Source organism: Haliaeetus albicilla, chromosome 3 (assembly GCF_947461875.1).
Source record: "Haliaeetus albicilla chromosome 3, bHalAlb1.1, whole genome shotgun sequence".
Lineage (NCBI taxonomy): Eukaryota > Metazoa > Chordata > Aves > Accipitriformes > Accipitridae > Haliaeetus > Haliaeetus albicilla.
Window position 1 is genome coordinate 49,621,337 of NC_091485.1, and position 8,041 is coordinate 49,629,377.

Sequence of the window (8,041 nt, forward strand, 5' to 3'; positions counted from 1 at the left end):
CCCCCGCCCGCGGCTGAGCCCTCTGGGGACAGTCCCCCCGAAACGTTGAGATAGCATGGGAACAGGCACGGTAGATTTAAATGCACTGCCCTAGGAGGTAATGTCATCCCAACAGGTAAGGATGGAAGACTTCATGAGTAAGTTCTTTCTTTCCCAGTGCGGAGGTGTGAGGGGCACCACCACAGTCACTTCTGTCTGGGCGAGAATGTTTTTTGGTAGACCAGCTTTGCAGACTTGGCCTCCCATAGCAGTGGGTTGGTGGTGGGAGGCGACAGAGCAGCTTACCGAAGAGCTTGCTTTTGTCATGGGGTAACATGGTATCGTACCAGTAATAATGATTAAGTCCCTTTTGGGATGACTCAGTTTAGTCATTAGGGTTGCCTGGGTACTCTGAACCACCGACACTGCCTTTGTCCTTCCGGCAATATCCCTCAGAGGCTGCATTCTGTTAGCATGGTTGGATGGTCAAGATGATCGGCTGACAGGACATTGCCAAATACAGTAGGTAGTATAGGAAGGATGGGGAATAGGAACAGCTGGAAAACCCAGGGATCTCCACGTGTTAAGTGATTGACGTGAGCAACAGTAGGACAATAGTATGTTAAGACTCACATATAGCGTGAGAATAAAAAAACAATGGGATAAAGTGGAACAGAAGACAGCAAAATGCCAAGGGGGATGGTTAACCCAGCAGGATGAGAGGTGGATGCTTAGTTAAGGACTGACATGTCCTGAGAGGGATTTCAGTAGATTGGGTGGCTGAAATCTTGTATGCATTATGGAACAAGATGTGGGCATAGTGATTAAGTAATCATGAGACCTTATACTTGATTCCCTCCATCTTTCCATTCTCCTGTTTCTCCACCTGTTATATGCAGCTTTCTCTCATTCTGTTGCTGCCGTTTGGCTGTGAGTTCTTCAAGAGATACATCATGTTGATCTGTGTTTTGTGAGATGCTGAACAAAGCAGCAGCTAAGACGAAAGACATGAGAATCTGATAATTAATCCCTTCAGTTCAAAATATTTGTAAGTATTAGTGAAAAATGTTCAGAATAGCTTTACAGCCACAAATACCATTACACACTTGCAAAAGGACTGAAAAAATTTAAAATATTTCTTTACAATCAGGCTTTGTGTTTCACCATGTAAAAAAGAAATTAAAAAACCCATGGCTGGGTCAATTTCCCATCTAGGAACTGTTTTTTGGGCATGGCTTTCTCAGAGTGGTAGACTTCAGTGGTAGCCAGATACTGAAACTTCTGTAATCTGCCTACATCTTCTCTCAAAAATAAAAACCTGAAACTAATGCATTTCTATGAAGTAGCAATGATGACAAGAGAAGAGAGGATTCATGAGGGTTTTTTTAGCAGGAGCAGGGACATGGCAGAGCTCTGGCCTTGACAAGCGGAAGCAGAGTGACTCGGGCCTGGGATTATCCTTCGTGCTTGGAAAAGACAACGGGGTGCCAGTGACGCAAGGGCACTGGAAGGAGACAAAGGTGGAACTGGCATTTCTATCATTTTTAGATAGAAGAGGTCTGTGCCAGTGAGGCAACTTCTTACATTTGCCAAGTGTATTGAATTACTCTGTTCAGTGCAGAATTTCAGCTTCCAGCAATCCTGCACGAATGGAAACCGAGCACTGAACCTGTTTCAACAGTCCTCTGACTTGCATCTTACGTTGATTTGCTCCCCGCTACATACCATTTTCCAATGGCACATCAAATCTTGTGCTTGTTACTTTTCCCTGACCCAGAATTCTCTAGCTGAATGTGAGAGAAGAATTCAGCATTGTTGAAGGCCAGCCCAACCTTGCTCATCTGGCTGCTCAGACTTGTAAATGAACAGGAGCTGTAATGTTTACATTTTCAAAAGTCCTCAGAATAAAGTATTTTACATAGGTCATAAGTGGCCAGGAGGGTTTGAAGAAAGTCTCACATGAACTTTCAAAATATGCTGCTTCTCCCCACCAGGAACATGTATAATCGTGTGCAGGTAGGACACTTGGACACGCTGACCTCTCATTATGCTAACATCTACAAAATCAGTACTGTCTACAGAACATTTATGTATCTTTGTGCATTCTTTGTAAAACAGTATATTGAGGTGAATGCGTTTGTATGTTCTTGCTGCTGCACTTGAAGTGATCCTGCATGGGCATAAAAGTAGCAGACATTTCCATGCAAAAATAATCACTTATGTAACTAACTGCACACCATATTTTCATGATTAATGAATTACCAAGACACCATTCATATTTAATCCCACTGGACTCTGCTCCTTATGCAAAACTAAGTTGGAAACTGGTCATTTCGATTCCAAGAAGCTATTAATTTCCATTGAAAGAGGAAGCACTGGAAAAGGTTTAAAAATGGACATATATGCAGGATATGATCCATAACCCAGTGAAGTTCATGCAAATTTTTCTAGTGACTCTAGAGGGCCTTATACAAGGACAAAGTTCTTCATATTTTCAGAAATTATATGTGGTGATATGCATATATACACATTGATTAATGAATTACTTCACTGAGAAGCCTAAGCCTTGTCATTCATTTTAGCTAGAGCTACTTGAAGTTGTCCTTACAAAAAATGAGCCAGATCCATATCTGGCAGAAGTCAGAAATGCTACACTGAAGCCAGCTGGGAACTTGACCCAGAATCTAAGTGACTATGATTTTCTTGGAAAACAGTTGTTGTTCATAGCTGTTCTTCAAATGCTTTTCATTAATAATTTTTTGTATATGGGTTCTCTGAGACTTCCTCATTCTGACTACCAGACTTTTGTCTTCACTCTCTGAAGAGCATCTAGCTGTAATATCCCAAGGGTTTCTCAAGACGTGTGGAAATCAAATATGCCAATTATAATAGCAATACAACCTAAAATATCCCCCAAGTAAAAGCAAGAAATAACAAGAAAAGTAATTCTTATCCAGAAAGCACCAATATTTCAGCATCACAAGCTTGGATTTTGATTAGCAGACACCAAAAGAAACCCAAATGTAAGAACTTTCAAATGAGAAACATGAACAACACAAATGGTCTGCAGGAACAACAGAAGTTATTTACTCAGTTATTCTCAGTCCACCATCAGAAAATACATCAAAGGCAGGGACTGTTTTCTCACCTCTCTTCTGAAAGGACAAATTCATGTGTGATCTTGAGGTCTGGCTGGACTTCCTTATCAACTTCTTTCCCATTTAACGCTTAGTGATGATTAGCAGCAGAGTCTTGAAAGATGTAGAAGGAAATTCTGTTCCTTAGCTGTTATTCCTTGCCACAGTCCTGCCTTCCTTTAGAGAACCATTTTGAAAGAAGTGATTCCCTAGATTTTAATTATAACCTTTTCATGATTATATGATATGGAAAAAGTCTCTCTTACACTTTTATACACTCCCACATTAAAACATGTATCTGAGAAACATCATAACTGGAAGGGGGATAAGGTTTTAAAAACTGCAACAGTGTTGGTATCTGGTTTGGGCTGTAGCAGAATTTGCAGAGGTAGCCCTGGGTTCTAGAAGGCAGCTTCAAGTTGTGTGCAACTGCCAGCAAGCGTGGCTGGCGGTAGTGGAGGAATGTGTCTTTTCAAAATACTTGGATAACACTGCAGAATAATTTATTGCTTATTTTCTCCTTATCTATATTTCATTCAGTATTTGTGTTCTTTAAAAATGAAAAAGAAAATGCAGCATTGAAGTGCACACTCTATCTTAAGCCATCCTAGGTTTATACAGTCATTATGGTAAACCACTATTTGCACAGAAAATACATTATATAAATAGTGATTTACATGAGCCTCCACTGTTTTTCAAAGGAAGCATTATACAGAAATATATTTTTCATGCACAAGACAAAATTGTCCGAAATAATTTTAAGGGCATGAAATGTATTTTAATATAAACCGCAAATTGGTGAGCCACTTGTAAATTCAGATTGCAGCACATCCCAAGCCTTAACCTTCTACCAGGTGAAGCCAGGACCTAATTCATCCCTTTTTTACCTATATTATACCCTTACAGTCTCATCCGTAGCTTTCCAAGGAGCAGCGTGCTGATGACAAGGCAATGCTCAACAACAGAATCGTTGGTATTAGAAGGCCCAAAGTCGATGCAACCATGCTTTGCCATGTCTTCCTATCTGTAAGATCCTTGGAGCCATCAGAGCATTTCATTCTTCACATTGCATCTCCCTTCCTTCAGGGACCACATGGATGCCCAGCACAGGCCTTGCGGGTGGCGCTGGACTTGCACCTCCCTCCGGCCCAGCAATTCCCAAGGGCAGGGAGCATGAGAGCTTGCAGCTCCGGGCATTGAGGAACAGCTTTTTTGTTTGTAGGAATCCAACAACACGTTAGTGCTATGGATGCATGAAAGGCTGTACTGTAGCATGAAAGGCTGTACTGGAGTGTTGATGTATCAGTGCCACCAAGAAGAGCACCTGAGTTCGACAGGTTCTGTTTGATGCTCTGCAATACTATAGACCAACTAGGAAACCAAGAAGAAAGAAAGTGAAACCATGACAGGATATTTGTATTGAGCTCCGTCTTTTCCAAGATAAGGCATAACAGTGTTTTTTCTTGTATTTTGCAGGCAAATACCTGCCTCACTGTGAGATTTAGGACAGCCTCAGGGATGACCTAACTCATACCAGGAGAAAGCAGCTTGGAGATGACCTAACTCAGGCCAGCAAAAGCAGCTCCTCTCACCCACCAGTGTGATCCTGTAATACCTTTACACTGGCGGGGCGTGAGGCACTGTGAAGTTACCGTTAATGGCAAAGTTACCCCTGGCATGAGGAAATCTTCAGCTGTTGCCTTGAGCTCTCTGCATGGCACGGACTGAGTGGGGATGGGCTGCAAGGCACTGGACCCACTGCTTTCTCTGAGAGTCTGATCCAAAGTTTATTAACATCAGTGTTTGTCCTTTTCTAGATTTTCAGTGAGTTTCAGTGGGATTTTTAGTGGCTTATGTTGCTGTATGCCAGACTGGGTTTTTATTATCTTTCTACAGTTTGGATAATGTGTATTTGCGTGCAATTCCAAGCAAATTCAGCACAGTTTAGCAGTCTAGCAAGTAGTTAACTGGAATGTTAGTGCTACTGGTGGTGTTGGTAATTGGTTACTGAAGCTTTCAGAGACCCATCTTGTGAGACATCTTACTGGGAGACTGCTGGGAATTTAGGATCCTGATTTAGGAGGATTGTCTGTCTCTTGGGACGATTTTAGAGCTCCTTTTGCTCATTTAAGACACTTACACTTTACCCATGCTAGAGGAGTCAGGCTGTCTAGCTTACGGGGCAGTATGCACGCTTTGGCTGAGCATTAGCTCCCCAATGGGAGGAGAGCTGTGTGTGTGTCAGTGGTCCCTGTTCCCAGAGTCCTCACTTCCTGAGCACTGACTTTTTTTTGGAAAGAAACTCGAGCTGACAGCTGAAAGGAAACTCCAGAGTACACCCACAGGTACCGCAGTTTGGGTGAGTGGGGGGACCAGGGTGGCGGGGTGCACCCTGGGACACACCTGCTCTGCAGCCCAGGCACATCCACAGGGCATTACTCTACCTGGAGGAAAAGCTGACTGTGTGACCAAAACTTGGGGGTGCAGTTTAGGGGTATGTTAGATGTGATGGGATCCAAGTGAAATGGTGTTGTGGATCAATCCCCTGTGGACAGAATGGGAGCAAAACGCTCCCCTCTGTTCTCTGTACATCCTCTTAACTGAACTTAATGCTCTTTAAGAAGAGCATGAATCATGAGAAACGCAGCCTGTGTCCTGGAGTAGTTATGCAGGATGAAAACAAACTGTTAATTTGTAACTAAGAAATGCAGTGTTCTTCAGAAAGGTTGAATTAAAAATTTAAACTGAAGGGTTTTTTTGTTTAAGCTCAGAGCACAGCCCTACCCTGTCCAGTCTGTGTGCTGCAAGGGTCTACCACACCACAACAGTTGCTTGAAAAAGTATTCATTTTAGCAAAGTTATGGAATAGGAAGGTGTTTAATAAGTAGATTCAACCTTTTGTAAATAATGGAAAAACTTGTGTTATCTCATTCCAAATTCTTTTATTACAGTTATAGGTCAACCCACACAACTTAAAAGCCATAAAATTACATGGCGAGAGTCTCAAAGTGTAATATGGAAAAAACAATAAATAAAGCAAACAATATTATAAGGTGAACAGGTTTATCTTTTGACTCTGCTGAACTCAAAGCTAGCTCAGCAAAAATGACGTAAGTGCTGCTGTAATAAAGATCTCAGTCACTGCATGCTGCTGCACAACAAAGGTATGGACAGAAATCTGTGTGATAAATGATCACTGCAACTGGAAGTCTACAGAAGCAGGCGTGTAACTCTACTTACTTTTTCCGTGCAAAATACGAACAACTGTAGTTCAGCTGTACAGTCCATTCTTATGCACGGCTCTCACTGAAGATCAATCGCTGGTAATCTTGCATATCAAAGGGAGAATAACTCTTCCATATGCTATTTATCTTCCAAATGATATGTGCTCTTTTTACATAGACTGCTGCATTCTTCTATTTATTTTTTTACTTTTCATATTTCCACCAGCTTATCTCCTTTCTTACCCACAGATTAAAAAATATGTGTGAAAATAGAACATTACATTGGGAAGGCAGACTTGCTAACAGTATTTTCCATCCCTCTGATCTATTTAAAAAAAAAGTTTAATGTTCTTTAAAAATTTAAATAATTTACTTTGTAGATGAGTTCAAGATCAGAAAAGAGAGATTTAGCAAGGAATCTCTTCATTAATTCTCCAAGGCATATCACTTCTGAAGAGAATTGACAGCTACTTCTAAGTAGCTCCTGGAAATGATTTCAGCATCTGATAAGCAAAGTGGCTTCTTGGAAGCTTGTAAATGATACATTAAAAAGCATTTATTTTGTTTTATTTTAAAATTCGATCCATTCCACCTGCCTGCACTAATGTTCAAGATCAGAAGCTTTCCTTCCAACAATTCATAACATAAATACTTCTCAAAATTGTCCAAGGTTTGCAGTAAAGTTATGATGAACAAGTTTGATATAAGAGCTGGACCCTTTTCCGAGCAAAGATCAGGGCCTGGCCTCATGATCATGGAAAGAAGTGACATTTACAACATCCAGAGAATGGAAAATGTTAGCAAGTTAAAGCAAACAGAAGCTAAACATCAGGCTTTCACAACACAACAGTGCAGTGTGTCCAACCTGTTATCAGTTTACAACTTTAGCCTCGCAGCCCTCTTTCCTAACTCACAAAGTTCTTTGTTGCGTCTTGATCGAGATCGACCTGGATTGCAAGGCTATTCCCACCGTGCCTCATGTGAGACCGGTGGGGTGGGAGCAAGCAGAAATTTAAGGGCTGTGCCGTCCAACCTGCTGCATTATTTCTCATTAGTGAGTGAGAGTATTTAGTACCTGCCATGAAAAGGTTTTAGGAAGCTTGCTTTCTCTCCTCAGCTAAGGACTAGAAGTGGCCACCAGCGGGGCTGCCAGTCTGACCAGATGGAAGCAATGTAAATCAGGAAAAGTTCATCCTATATTTAAATAGCTACAAACTAAGCAAAACAATGACATGAAAAAGTATATGTTGCGGACATACCAACTGATCAGGTTTTGCACTCAACTGTACAGGAAAAATGGGTCATGAATACTTCAAATGACCTCTGTCCTGTCAGGGCACAAACTTACTTGCTCAGATGTTTTTCTCTCAGTCTCCAATTGCAACACAAGACTGACCTCAGGTCCAGGTTTCTAGTTCACCGTCTGTTTGTGAGAGAAGCATAAGGACGCTCCCAGAAAGCCTCTTCTCTTCCAGCATCCCACCAGCAGGATTCCTGCACAGGTTTTCCTTGTGATCCACCATTAGCTGCAGTAGGGCTCTTCACCTGAAGCATGGAAATCCCACATATTCAGGTGCCTGGGCTGGCTCCTGGGTGCCAGTTTTTCTGCGGTCAACCTATCCCAGGTTCACTGGGAATGACAATAATAGCCAGAGGTTTCCCACAACTTTTCAGCAGTGCCTCGCTGGCTATATTCAGTCA

At 41.8% G+C, this 8,041-nt stretch overlaps 1 long non-coding RNA gene across 1 annotated transcript; it reads left to right on the plus strand.

Moving 5' to 3' along the window:
- The first annotated feature begins 43 nt into the window (after positions 1-43).
- Positions 44-6,228, plus strand: LOC138684593 (uncharacterized). Its single transcript, XR_011323843.1, has 3 exons — positions 44-115; positions 879-1,027; positions 4,593-6,228. It is a non-coding gene; the product is annotated as an uncharacterized lncRNA (long non-coding RNA).
- Positions 6,229-8,041: the final 1,813 nt, after the last annotated feature.